The sequence below is a fragment of the Amblyomma maculatum genome, chromosome 2 (assembly GCF_055883805.1).
Source record: "Amblyomma maculatum isolate TAMU_Amacu chromosome 2, ASM5588380v1, whole genome shotgun sequence".
Taxonomy (NCBI): Eukaryota; Metazoa; Arthropoda; class Arachnida; order Ixodida; family Ixodidae; genus Amblyomma; species Amblyomma maculatum.
The window spans coordinates 18,102,325-18,116,826 of record NC_139345.1 but is presented as its reverse complement, the minus strand read 5'-3'; the positions used below and the strand labels follow the sequence as shown (position 1 = coordinate 18,116,826).

Sequence of the window (14,502 nt, the reverse complement as noted above, 5' to 3'; positions counted from 1 at the left end):
GCGTGACATGGTCCATAGGGTCACGATGAGTTGGACATGACTGAACGACTGAACTGAACTAACCAGCAAACTCCCAGCGTCGCGAGAATATATTTGCCGTTAGTGTGGTGCAATATTGTCGCGACTGTGCGGAACGCGATGGAGGCGAAACGGAGTGGCGTCTGTGCATATATTGTGCGATATCAGTGCACGTTAAAGAACCACAGGTGGTCGAAATTTCTAAAGTCCTACACTACAGCGTTGTAGAATGAGTCCATTTGGGACATTAAATCCTAAAAGCAAAATAAAAAAAAAGCAAGCAAATTTTGTTCATAATAAAGAAATCCTCGTTCCTAGTCCAGGATACCGGGGTTTGCAAGTATTACCTAATAAATACGGGCTGTTTTCAGTTGTGCCCCCAAAGAAGAAATCTGCGAATATAATATCAAGTAACGCTTCGAAAGAAACATATTCGACTATTTCTTGTGAACGCGGAGCTGCTTTGGCAACTGAAGAAGGAGTTGACCATGCAGTGTACTATACGGTGGCTCGAGGCTATATAATGGAGCCAGCGTCAAAAGAACTGTGGATGCATCGACACTGACAATCCCTGACACACCGCTGCCATGCCCAATAATAGGAAAAAAATGTCTCACTTCATCGATGACGTAGCCTTATTAGATGCGAACAAACCAAACATTTTTACACTGGACGCATATAAACAGGGCGGCTAGGGAATCCAATCAAAAGAGACGATGAACTTCGGGTACGTCGAATGGTGTTAATAGTACAGACACAAGAACAGTCGAGCATTATCTACGGCATGGGGCATACAAACATTGTTACTCGCACAAGCGTTTCCCTCAATGCATACACCCGCAAAAAAAAAAAAAGAAAAAAAAAAGAAGAAGAAGAAAAGAAGATACTCAACAAAGCAAGAATCAGGCCCTGTAATATTGCGCTTCCTAGTGCCGTTGGTAGCCCCCGCCAGACAATGCATTGTTAGCTGTGTAGTATTACGAAACCAAAAATGCTGGACAAGGTCACATGCACCCAGCAAAAACTCCGAAGAACGGAAACAAAATCTCGACAGCGCCGGCAGAAAAACAGAAAATGAAAACTCTGGCCCGAAGCGGATCTCAAATAATCTGCAATTCCCCGCGCTCGGTCCATTGAGCGCCACTCGCGCGGAAGCCTCGTTGAAAGCAAACTGGACCACCCTCGGTCAGAACGAAACACAACGAGGTGGAAGAAAAGAGGGCGCGCATGCGACGGCAGCCGCAGTCACCACAATGGACTCTTTCTGCGGTCCGATCAAGCGCGGCCAGCATAACGGAAGGTCCCTTCCTGCAGCGTCGGGGCTGCGAGCGATGGCCGTGGTACAGCTTGCAGGGCGTTCGAGCAGCCAGGCCAGGGCGCGCGTGTGTACAACACACGCGGGAGCGAGGCCGCCTCCGAGGGAGTCGAAGCACTCACTTACACAGCGATTGGCATTGTCCTCGCCCCCACGGCGGGAAGGCACGCACGCCCTGGAAGGCGTCGCTCAGAGATGGTGGCAGTGGGCCGATCAATGAGGGAGGTCAACGCCAGACGTCTTCTTCCGGAGCCCGGAACGCGAGGGCGAGTGTGCCGGGCATTGATACGGCCGGAAATTCTCCGCTGCTCGTTTTTTGATTGGCTATCGAGATTTCAGCAGTCCCTGAAAGGCTGTGTCGGTCATACATGAGCGTGTAGCTGCGCGATGGGAAAATTGTGAATGAAAGCTTCAATTGGTGTTCCATGAAGGCTATAAGAGGGTGCCAAAGCAACTAGAACACGTCACCTACTGTTCCACCTTCATATATACGTAGTATTTATGTAACAACAACGCTAGAAGAGGTATATAGTGCTCGAACGGCGCGTGTAGGTATATACTACTGAAAGTGAACTAAAAAGAATGACAAAAACATTGCTTTAGGTGACGGATGAGAGTTTGTGGAGGTGTGCACTGCGCAGAGCTTTTGTGAAACGTTCTCAGACAGCAAACATATCTACAAGACGTCACCGCACCGTTGCCTGCACTCATGGCCTCTCTTCGCGGGCAATGTCGTTAAACATGCGCTAGCCATTTCTACTTTTGCGATTACAGAAGCCCTTGAAACACCCTTCGCGCCATTTCCTATAGGGTTGCACCTTCACTGTCGCTGCAGCTTTGCTTCTTACACCGACACTGCTGTCGCACTGCAGGTAGCTACGGGGATCAGCAAGGTGCAGATAAGGATCAACCTATCGTTTGTGACGTAAGCTGCGTCTTTCAAACCGTTCTATGTTGTTTGCCAAAAGATGCGCTTCTCAACACTTTTTCACTTATACTCTAGTGTGCAGACCACCTGCTTCGTTACGGTGCTCGTTCTGGTCGGCTGCTTCGTTACGGCACGGTATGCCGCAATAGGATGGGGATCTCCTACGGACGTTTATCGTGATTTTCCGTTTCTAACGAGCCCCTGAATCTTGCGCTCACCCGATTTCTATACAGGCACGCGTTCGTGGAGTGGCCTAGAGTTGGCATCCGATTGTAACCCGCATGCAATCTGAAGGTGCGATTTTTATGAAGAAAATATGTGCGTTAAAATCGATGAAATAATATAGTTCGTAGGTCGAATTAGCCCCGTTAACTTTACTATTTATCTTCACTGAAACTACATACAGCTTTCCTTATGTAAACAACATGCTGTTAAAAAGATAACCGCTGTCTACAATACAGTCACAAATGTTTATTATAACGATATAAGACGAGATGGCATTGAGTGCGGAGGTTCTTTTGTAAGCATGAAATACTTTTTTTTTTATTCTCCTGCCGGTATTAGTAAGAGGAATAGACTGAGCCACGTAGCACTTCGTTCCCGGCGTCGGCTTACTTGGCGTCTTCTCCAAAGAAGGGTCACGCTGCGAAGATCCGCACACGCTAGTCCATGAGAGTACCGGCAGAAGAACAGATGAGACAAGAAGAAGAGAAAGTACGCTCATGTTTCGGAGAGCGGTGATTTCCGTGAAGGCGACTTTGCACGCCCGCCCACATGCATACAAGCGGGGCTCCCTGAAGAGGAAACGCAACTCGCAGCGTGGGAATTCACACACGCCTCTCGCCCCTCGAAAATTTTCGGTAAATGTGAGCAGTTGGAAATGAAGTGACTCGAGCGCACAATGCAATCACTCACGTGACCGGCCGGTACGCGCTAAAAAAAATAAAAATAAAATAAAGACGTGTTCCCGTGTTTTCGTTTTGTCATTGTTAATACATCTAGAGACCAAAAACGCCAGGTCACGGAAAGAACGCAATATAGGAAGAAAACGAAAGTATAGACCGACTGTTGCTCGAGTGGATTGTGACCGGAATTTAAGATCGCTGTCATCTCCACCTGCCTCCACCGCTGGTCAGGCCGTTATTTCGCCGTACTGCGCAATCTGTCTCCCTGTTAAAAACGGAGACAAAAGAGAATTAGAAGGGGGTGAGGAAAGCTAGAACAGAGATAAAGGGAAGTTCCGCTGCGGCCATCAAGAGGTGACGTAAAAAGTGCGTGCTGGCCTCTGAGTGGGGGCGCGGCGGCCGACCGGCCGTTGCTCGCGCTTGAGCGGCAACGGCAGCAGTGGGCATGATCTATGGCGCGTTCGCTAGAAGTGTGCTGGGAAGCCGGCAGAAAAAAGGCTCCTCAGAATACGAGTGCGCTTTCTGCCGTCCCTGCATGCCCCTCCTCCTCCTCCGACGCCACTCCTGGAGGTCTCCCCGTGACGAAGGAGAAGAAGCCGGCAGCGTCGGCGACGACGGCGACGACGCGAAAGGGTCGCTGACCCGCGGCGAAAAAGAAACTCTTCTTCCGCCTGGATGTCTAGGCGCCTTCTCGCGTGCTCTAAGCGTTCCCCGGGACCGTTGCTTTTTCTCGTGCCAAAGAGTCGACCGAACCCCGCGCACGGATTCCGCAAATGAGCAGAAGCCGCCGCGCCAAAACGAGGAAACGCGGAGAGGTGAGCGACAGGTTCTGAGAGGCGCGGGGGAAGTGTTTTTTTTTTTTTTTTTTTTCACGGAAGGAGACAAGCAGAGAGAATATGAAACAGTCGTGCTCTCGCTACACAGTAGACGGTCCGTATACCAAACAAGCGTTGTAATTCAAATAAAGCAACGCCTAATCATCGATCTCTCGGCCCGAGCACTGAACAAGGTTCAATAACTATCAGGTTAGAGGCGATGTCAGCTCGGTGGACTTCCTGTACACGTGAGTGCCTTCTTAGCGTAGCCAGAGCAGTTGTATGCCGGCGCCAGAGACCACCACAGGGTCTTTCATATATTATTCCAGTTTTCTACATAGTCTCAGACACCCTACTTCCTATGAAAACGACCGTTAACGAATCTCTTGTTCCTGATTTGCAGGACCGCTGACATCAACCGATAAGGAAGTACTTTATATAATCTGTGCGCATCTTTTCAAGCAAGTTCGGTAGCGCTGTTTCGGTGTCGGCACATTTTGTTCCGTGTATCCAACTAACGCATATCGTTGCTAGACTGTTACTATTTTTAGGCATCACAGAGTGAAGGGCTCCACATGAAGATTAAATAAAGGTAGAAAGTTTGACGCTTTTCCTATTGTCTTCCTTTTTTTTCCTGTGTGCCTGCTCAGTTTGCGTCCATTTATTTGAATCATGGAACTCCGCATGAAATCAACGAAGTGGCATCAAGGTCGCATGGAAATATTGCATACGAGCATCATGGTGCATTCTGCATGCCGTCACCGAAATGCGGCCTCCGTGTCTCTGTGGCCTGATTTAAACCAGCAGCAACCAGCTTACAAAGTCAGCGTGACAGCCACCTCGGCAGGTGAATATCCTGATCGAGGAACTGGGTTTCGATACTCTCCTTCTGTGCATGTGTGCATAGTCAAGCCTGAGTGCATGTATGCTATCGCAGATTTCAGCGCTGCTGAAAGCCCCGAAGCTCGTTTTCTTTCAAACGAACACTGAAAAGTGCGCCTCGATGCTCGTAATGCATTCCATGTCAAGGCTATTTCAAAGCAATGAGCGCCTCAACACATCTCGGTCACAGCGATCGTGTTCGAGATGGTGGTTACAAGCGGGGGAGGAAGGTGCGGTGTGGTGCTGTTGAGGGCCAAACCAGCCCCAGTCGCACTACTGGTATCGTTAAATATGTATGCGAGATTGACACAAGCTGAGAAGCAACTGCGTCGCGTATGTGCACTCGAATGCGTGTGTTCTAGGACACCGGGTGCAAACGCGATCGGGGCTGTTAAGTGCTTTATACCGAGCAATGCGAGCACTGTTGAATCTCTCCCCTGACAAGGGTGAAATTATGCGAGAACTTTACGGGCATTTTACTATACCTTGAAAACCACGATTGATAACTTTGCTTCTACTGATATTGAGCGAGGAGTGAGCAACAGATTAAAAGGCGTGTATTCCATACCTCGTAATGACGCACTGCTAAGGAGGAACAAGTTCATATCCAGTGAATTCCTCCGTCAATTATCCTGTACTTTCAGTCCACTCAAGTAGTGCAGTAGCCACCGCTTGCACAACCGCTATGTCGGCCAGGAAATAAAAAGGTCTTTTTGTAAGGGAGGAACGAGGCAGTAAGATACCGCAAGCTTGAGAATTGCAGCAAACGAACGTGCCAGCCGCATACGCCGCAAGCAGAGAGGACGACGGACAGCGCCTCGTTAACTATTTCTCACGTCTCGTTCAGGGCTCTCTGATTACACTCGAAAAGTCAAGATTTCTTTGCGTCGCGCTATCTCGACAACGAGCTCGTTCTAAAGCATGCAAGCCTCGTTTCTGCTTTGTACGCAACGCCTCTCCTCGCACCGAAGCACTGCGAAAATACACATATTGTTCCAGTATGCACCTCACAACAAATGATATCTTTCTTTCCCACGCCCCTCATTTGCGGCGTGGCCAGATTAGTATTATAAAATGTCGTGGTCAATCATACTGCTCTATATTCTGCATTCCGGAAATCCAAAGCCGTGACAGCAAAAAGTGGCCCACATCACTCACATAAATTCATGCTGCTCTGACCAAGTCCGCCTCTCTAATTCCGTAGTTCTGACCTTTGTGCGCTACTGTTCTTTAGAGCATTGGCCTATAGATGATCAAGCTATGACTGCTATCATTATTGTGGCATTTCACTGCTGCTGTGAATAAACCATCAATAAAATATACAGATCACATCACTCTCGATACCTGTTTATAAGGAGCCACTGGAGTTCTCAGGTTGCTCCACGACAAGAATAGCAGCGTCCTGGGTTGTGTGATTTCTGACAGCATTTTAAAAGCGAATACGGCAAGAGAAAATAATAAAATTACCTGCACTTCATTGCGAGAAAAAAATAAGCTGTTTTAAGGTGATCTGAATAGAAATAACGGTCTGTGCGACGCTGTGGCGTAGTCATGAAATGTAAAGTATAGCAACTTCAGACGCTCCAGAAAGCTACCATTTTAACCGCAACGAAAGGACACAGCATGGAGCCATCATCCGCTCATATCTGACTTTTTTGGCCAATTTCAAATATACATTTCTGTTTAAACAGCACGTTCTGCCCTCGTTATTGCTGCCAAGGTGAGATACCCACTAGAAGTCGTGAATGTTTTTATACTCGTCTCCGGCAGGAGCCAGTGCCTCTAGGAGATTAAAAAAAAAAAAAAAAAAAAGAAAAGAAAAAAGAAAAAAATCGCCCTCAATTACATCAACGATTCGAACTCAAATTTTGCACGCGTCATCTGTGTTGGGTGCCCAAATAGCATGGCCAGCATATTTCATCCAGTACTGAGTAAAAGGTACAGCTCACAGTATCGGAAACAGAGTCCATAAGTCGGACCTTACAAACGGGAAGTTTATCATGAGGTAGCCATGCACTGCCGTGCCAACGACCGCCGAGCGTTTTCCCTTCCTACAACCCGCAAAATAAAAACAGGACGTTTAAAAGGCTTCTTGAAATAATAACCTCACAGAGTGGCAGCTCATCCGTGCTACTGAGAATCGGGCTGATTACTAACGGCGGCTTTCAAGCCTTAAAAACCTGCGCTGCCATCGTCGTAAGGGACGTTTTGGCGAAGGCAATAACCTCGTTTCTTTGAACGCAGTACCGCGCCCTGCCATTGCTGTCTCGTGTCTTCTCTGTGCCGTAGAAATGGGAGTCGACGACACTAGGCCGTCCCGCGAATCGGGACTTCTCGCCAACATTCGACGCCCTGATGGACCCCCCTCCGAGAGAGCGGAAAACAACTAAAGAAAACAAAGCAAAACGACAGGAGAAGCGAACCTGAGTCGGTCGACGCGGGAGGTGTCGTCTGCTGGCGCCGAACGGTGCAGACGACGCGTATCGAGTGCAGTCTCGTGACGTCACCTGCCGCTTCTACGGCCGCACGTCATGTGGCCCTCGCCGCCCCGCTATCGGGCGTGTGCCCAGCCAGCACTGGTGCCAAAGCGGAAAGGGAAAGGGCGTCTAGGCCTATTTCTGAGGGTGATCTTTTTTGCCCAAGTTGCAACAGCGCGGCGGAAGCCCTCAGAGTGGAAGCGAATATAGTAATAATAAAAAAGGACGAGGAAAGCTCGGCGACGAAAACATGAGCAAAACTCGATTAAGGGATCCGACGAAAAGACGCGGGGCGAAGCTTTCCCCCTGCAGCACTTGGAAGTCTGCCCAACTTTTCGTGCACCGCACGGAACGAAGCTTTGCAGGAAGAAAATAATGGGGCGATATCCGGAGACCGAGCCTAGATGACGGGGCCACCTGGCTTTAAAGAACCAGGTTTTCCAGTGCGTCCACAGCCGTTCTCCAACGGTTCGAGTGGACGATACAGTTGAGCTAATGAAAAAGAGTTCGGATGCTATCAACAGACATGACATTACTAGATTAAATTGTATAGGCCAGAAAACACGCGTGAAGAAAAACGAGCATTCGATGACCCTCTGCGGACAGTCATCCGTCAAAACTCGACTTAAAAACAACTCAAGGTCACGCTTTTGTAATCGGTGATTGTACTGCCTGAGTATACAGCCTCATATAACTAAGCAGCGAATTTTGGTCGTACCAATACAAAATACATCGCGCTTAAGGAAAATAGTCGAGCACGTTCCTGTGAAGCTTAGGGATAGACATAGAAAGCAAAAAAGAAGGTGGCTAAGATCGGTACGCCGCTATGTTTGCAACGTCAACAATCTGATATCGTCTGTAATGCCCTGTCAGTAGCACTAACCGTAAGAACAGAAACTTATAAATAACGAGTGGTCTCGAACGCCCATGGCCAAGATAATCTATTCAGTCGATCATATATAACCGAGCTCGCTTAGCATTATATCCTTCTTCTACTGGGAGCATGTAGGCTTGGTGTTTTTGGCGCTGTACACAAATCGAGTGCTTTAAGAAAAATGGGAGAGACACCCATCCGCCTCCCGATTGCAGCTTTCTCAAGCCTCGTCGCACAAAATAAAAATCAAAATAAATAAATAAACGCTCGGGCGTTGGACTGCCATCCCGAAGCCAGCGCAACAAGCGGAGCGCAGACGCAGGCGGGAAAAGCGTACCGAGCGGTCCTCGCTCAATTCCGAACAAAGCGAAAAAAAAAAAAAAGTAAGAAATGACAGAAAGCTGCTCGCTAGCACCAAACAAGCTTCAAAAAAAAAAAAAAAAAAAAAAAAAAGCCACCCCAGGGCGAACGTACTGGATCTGGGACGATGCGTTTTCCTATAACGCTCGACCAAAAAGAAATTGACATGCAAACAAGGAAGACCGGTAAGGTACGCTTCGTGAGCCTGAATTGCGGATGGTCTCCCTCGCCATCATCTTCCTATATTATGTTTCTCTTTTTCCTTCCCTCACGGTAAATGGTGCCAGCGGACCGGTATATCAAAAGGAAGCGCTCGGTGCGAAGTTCGACACCAAACGGGCCCATTTAGAGACCGGCAAGTGGGTTGCGGGCCAGAGTAAATAAAGGCCCCTATAACGTCCACACACATCCCATATACTCCGTGCCAAAACGGGCTGCACCAATTCACTGGACAACACGGGGAGGCAGGCAGTTCACGCTCCCCTGTAAGGCGACGCTGTTCACGCGTCTGTCATACGCCATCTGTATGCATACTGTACTCGCCCTCCACGGCGCGCATGTTTCGGAGCACACGCTGTGCGCTGCGTACAGACTGGCATGGCAGAGCCGTAGGGACGGTGATCAAGCGGGTCGCAATCAAGGGGTCATGGTCGACGTGCGATCCCAATCTAATTTCAGCAGGAGGTCCGCCTCCTTTGTGTGCCTCAGCCGGCACAATGGCTTCACGCTCAGCTTCGCGTCGAATGGGCTAACCAACGTGTGACCGCTGCATGGCGTACGCTGTTGGCAGCTCATTAAACGCGAATAACAATTGCCTACAGAGGAACAGCGCGATGAAGACATGTACAAGCACTGCGCACAGGTACCCTATCGGAGCATCACGCCCGCGATTGTGACCTAAGCGCTTGATCGCCTTCGAGGCTTGAACCGCGTTCGTTTTACAAGCGTTCGTGTCCTTGAAGAACTGTTGCCCGACCTGTGAAATACCCCACATGGAAGCTCGGAATCGTGCAGCTTGCTCCGAAGATGATGTTGCCACTGAGCGAAGGTCAAGAAGATAGATGGTGTTCAATTGTGGTTCTTTTGGCCCGCGTCTGACATCAAGGGCTATGGGTTAATGTATCTGGGAGATTCGTCTCACAAACACAAAAAGTGTCAAGGGATCGTTGCAAAAGTAAGCGCTGTGCTACATCTTGACATTAACGTACGCTTGAGCCCAGAGCGAATAAAGTGAGAATTGGTCGGTTTATTGAGGAATCGCGACCTAAAGCCGTCTCTTGTGCTTTTGTTTTCAAAGTGGACATCTTTCAACATGTGTAAGGTCTTCAATGAGTTGGCCGAATCTGTTTCACTGTTACAAAGTCCCTGTAACAATGTCGCACTAGCGTGAACCTTATTTATGTACAGACAGTATAGCTCTAGTAAGGTCCTAATCCTTTCCTGCGGTTTTAAGCACGGGTAAAAGAACTGAGGAGAATAGTCGAAACAGGTAAGCACAATGAAATTTCATCGCCTGTCTCCACCCCCCCCCCCCTCCCCCTCTCCTTGCAAATTTCTGCCATGAATCAATATTTTTATTACCTGCATACGTCTTGATATTTTTGAGGTGCCCTGGTGGAATTCTCTCAACGTACCCCACCGGGGTGGACTGGGGGCAGCGGGTATCCTCTTAAATTCTTGGACGATTTTTCAGCGCACCTCTACCAGCTTATTTATAAGTGCAGTAGTAATTGCAGTGGTGGTAAAATGAGATTCAATAGCAAAAAAAAAAAAAAAAAAAGAAAAAAGAAGTAAGACGAAGCAGGAGGAACAAAATGGCGATAGTATTTTGCACAGTGGAGCGATAACGTACTCCCGCCGGACGAACTTGTTGAGTTCACTTCAGCGAAGCCTGTAAAAAAGCAGCTTATGTATGAAGCACAATGTGAAACCTCACGTTTATCAGCCTCCCGTAGGTCAGTTTCGCCAGCCAGACACGAAGACATTAAGCTCAGCAGTTGCTTATAACTGTTCTTAAATACATTCGATCCAAAGGGAATTTAAATATAACAAATGAGGCATTCTCGTAGCGTGCAGTGTAAATGGGAACGACATAAACAGACAGTGTCACCTCAATCACACTGCCACTGAATAGAGACAAGCATATCCCACGGGCTGGTGTAATATTGTCATCAACGCGCCGAACCGCGTGACAGCAAGTGCCCACTAGGCGTCCCCCGCTGTTTGGGACTTTAGCATTTACCAGAGCAAATTTTCCATGTTTCGCAACAAAGGCTTTTGAGAAGCGGTGCCGGCTGTTCTGAATGGAGGCAGCGGCGGATGCTCATTGTGTCATCTTATCAGGCGTCAATACTTGACCTGTTGTCAGCTGTACTGATTAGTGCGAAATACGGCTAACACAGTGGGGAGTGCTTCAGGTACAGACCACGATTCCTGAGGTAGCAGGAGTCCTTGACGTGATAAAGTGAGCACTCCAAGGAAATACCACTCCTCGAGTGACCGTTTCCTTCGGCCTCGGAAGCCTGCAGCTGTTTTTGTGCTTTTGGGGGCCATCGCGGAATAAGAAACTTTCGTTCGTTCGAAACAGGCTCTCAATACAGAGAAGCATCGTAGGTAGTGCATGCAAGCCGACACCCGCCGATTTAAGTGCTCGAATAAGTAAATGGTCGTGCAAGCACTGTGACTCAAAAGCGTAAAATATTGTTCACTCTCACAATTGTCAAAAGCATATGAATATATAACTAAATACTCATCTTGTGGGACGCACAGCATTACATTTTTTTTTTTTTTTTTACGTGTCCTTGTCTTCCACTTCCTCTGATAAATATTATTGTATCACACTGTCAGAAACAAGAAGACTCCGTGAATGATCTCTTTCATTGTGTGAAAAGCCCACTTAAACGTTTTGCTAAAAATGTTTCGACTTTGACCCCATTCTGATTGGCGCCTTGCAAATGCTTTTACCTGTTCAAGCTTGAAAAAAAAAAAAAAAAAAAAAAAAAAAAAAAAAAAAACGGTCTAATTTACAGTCAGACAAGTCAGGCACCTGCTGGAGTTTCTCTTTTCCCCATTTTCGACAAGAGCTCAACCCTTTGGCAGTGGCTCCTTCGCATCTCTTCTAACGCAGCATCCTACCCTACAGAATGAAATCACCACGACAGCATCCGCGCTCCGGTGGGGTGCCAAATGCCCGCTCTGCTTCGGGAGACAATCGCGCCCACGTGCTCCTTGTCTAAGCATGCCGCGACCGGTACCTGCGACAACGCAGTGCAAGACTCACAGCGAGACGAGATATGAGGCGCCCGCAGCGGACGAAACCGAAAGGCAGTTGCGGCGAGGTTAAGTCCAATCCGGGGCGGCACCACAGTCAGCGGCACAAGAAATAGCAGCCCTCACTGTCCGGAGGCGCGGCACAAACTTAGCGGTACTCGAAGCAAGCGCAGACATTGAACGGCTCAGGTGCCCACTCTCTCCACCCGCTGTCTTGCAAGAGCGGGGGTAGCTAGTGGGGGGCACACGAAACATCGCTCAGGACGCTAGTGCCGTCTGGTGTGTTATTAGATTAGCTCGGCCGGCTCTGCGTTCAGGCACGGCCGGTTTCGAGGGAGAGCGCGCTTCTCTCTTAGAAGTGACGCGAAGGGATGGGAGGTGTTGCCCCATCTGGTGACGGAGTGGAGCACGTCTTGTACGCATTGCTACACTTTCTGCCACAGATGGCGCCCCAAAAGGCGAAATTTTTGTTTCCCCCAGGGACGCCGCAAGAAAATGGAGAGTAACAGGCGAGCAGGTAAAGCATTTAAATACCTATACCCAAAGAGCGTCGGCTCAAAATGGATGAAAATAACTGGGAAATTAACCGGTAAGTATGCAGTGCACAATGTCGGAAAAATAAAGACCTTTAAACAAAGGGTAAAAAACAAAGAAGGTAAAAATGACAAATTTTATGGAAAAGAAGCAGAGTAGACGTATATCAAAACTAGAAAAGGCAGATCAGGACGGAATCTTTCTTTGATAACTTAATAAGCAGTGCCATATCTTTTAGAGCTAGATTTAGGTGCCTTAGAACACGCAGCTGCAAAAATAAATATATCCAAGAAAGTGACACATGTGCAGTGTGTGGCGAATCCGTGGTTGAAACAAGTGAGCATGTTATAATCGAAAGTGGCGGTATCTATTCGGATGTCGATGCAGGCATAGTCAATCTCCATGAGACGGCGTGTGAGGTCCTAGGGTTTAGAGACGTCAGTAGTCGGGTGAATGAATCTGCGGTACAAGTTGGCAAAGAACTACAGTAAGATTGGTGGCTGAAAAGAAGAAAGATGCAAGGTTAGAGCGGAAATAAAAATTTATTAACTGAAATGACGAGGTATTTTAGGGATTAAAAACAACATATTCAAGGTATAAAGGAAAGAAAAGCAGAGCAGGGTGGAAATTATGCCACCACCAAGTTTCAAAGGTCACACTCTTATAATCCACCCACCTACCCAACCACCCGCCCATCCGTCCGTCCGTCCGTCCGTCCGGCCGGCCGTCCGTCCATCCGTGCGTGCGTGCGTAAGTACGTACGTACGTACAGCCTTTGTGAAAAATATACTGGAATATATATGTAAGCATAGAGAAGAATGGGGACTTGATTTGTCGTTTACTAGATTTCGAACGGTGCAGATGCGTACTGAGCCCCGTTATGGGGCTTAGAAGCAAAATCCTTGGGCTGTATATTTTCGACAAAGACTGTACGTACGTACGTACGTACGTACGTACGTACGTACATACATACATACATACATACATACATACATACATACATACATACATACATACATACATACATACATACATACATACATACATACATACATACATACATACATACATACATACATACATACATACATACATACATGCATGCATACACATTGGTCCTTTTATATTCCTTAGGCATGGCGGGATGGCAGATATATTTCGGAAGAAGACTGCTCGTTACACTGACACTGAGCAAAGGCACCGTGTATATAATTTTCGACATGCTAGAAAATGCGGCTTCGTTCTACTGCACATAATTTATCTCTTTTAACGTTGGACACTATGAAGTACCTAAGATACTTGATGAAATGTATCATATGTATCGAACGGGGCGTCACTTTAGGCCTATAAGAGTGTTATAAGGGCCTCCTTACATGTGAAAATCGTTCTGCATAACCGGAGGGTAGAGGTACTTGCAATGTAGCTTGTAAATGTACATGAAGAGTTAGTGAATTTTTCCATCAGCAGTGCATCCAGTCGTACTAACGGCCGGTATTCAGTTGTCACGAGGATGGTGAATCGCAACAACGAAATTTGGGTAACCGTTGGCATGTAAGGTCAACAACAACGGCAGCAACGACTATTCAGTGCTAAATTAAGGAATAAGGCATGCTAACCAGTGCTGCGTACCTAAAACGCCTACTCGGGAAACAGAAGGGGTGAACAAGCTGAGAGTAATTAGTACCGTCCTATATGAATACAAGGACAGGAAAAGCAAATTGAGACGCGTGAGTGCGGAATCAAATAAGGCAGGCACTATATATAGAGTGCGCGGCCATCCTCGCGCCAGGAGGAGTATTCTCCTCTCTATCTCGTCGTTCTGAATCTCTGCGATTTACGACGCCTAGCGTAGATGTCCACATTAAATAATTCAGCAAAACTTGTTGCGCTGTGCTAAGTGTTGCGCTGTCTGGCCTGGATTGTACACACAGGCCAGACAGCAAAACACTTATCACAGCGCTACAAGGTATGTTGAATCCTGTAATGTGGATATGTACGCTAGGCGTGGTAAATCGCAGAGATGCAGAACGACGAGATAAAGAGAAGCTACCCCAAGTAGCAAAGAAACATTACAGCAAAGTTGCATTTTTGTTTCAGTCCAACGTTGATGTTCTTAATATCATT

General features: G+C 47.6%; 1 protein-coding gene across 3 annotated transcripts in view; it reads right to left on the bottom strand.

The window, feature by feature from the left end:
- Positions 1 to 12,037, bottom strand: part of LOC146198079 (uncharacterized) — a 140,633-nt gene extending 128,596 nt beyond the window's left edge. For 2 of the 3 annotated variants that reach the window (XM_084593389.1, XM_084593394.1), the window contains exon 1: positions 11,855 to 12,037. The gene's annotated coding sequence lies outside the window, so the exon portion shown is untranslated. Of the gene's footprint in view, positions 1 to 7,286; positions 7,306 to 11,854 lie in introns of those variants that run through there. The other variant, XM_084593391.1, reaches the window with a different exon arrangement.
- Between the last annotated feature and the right edge of the window lie 2,465 nt (positions 12,038 to 14,502).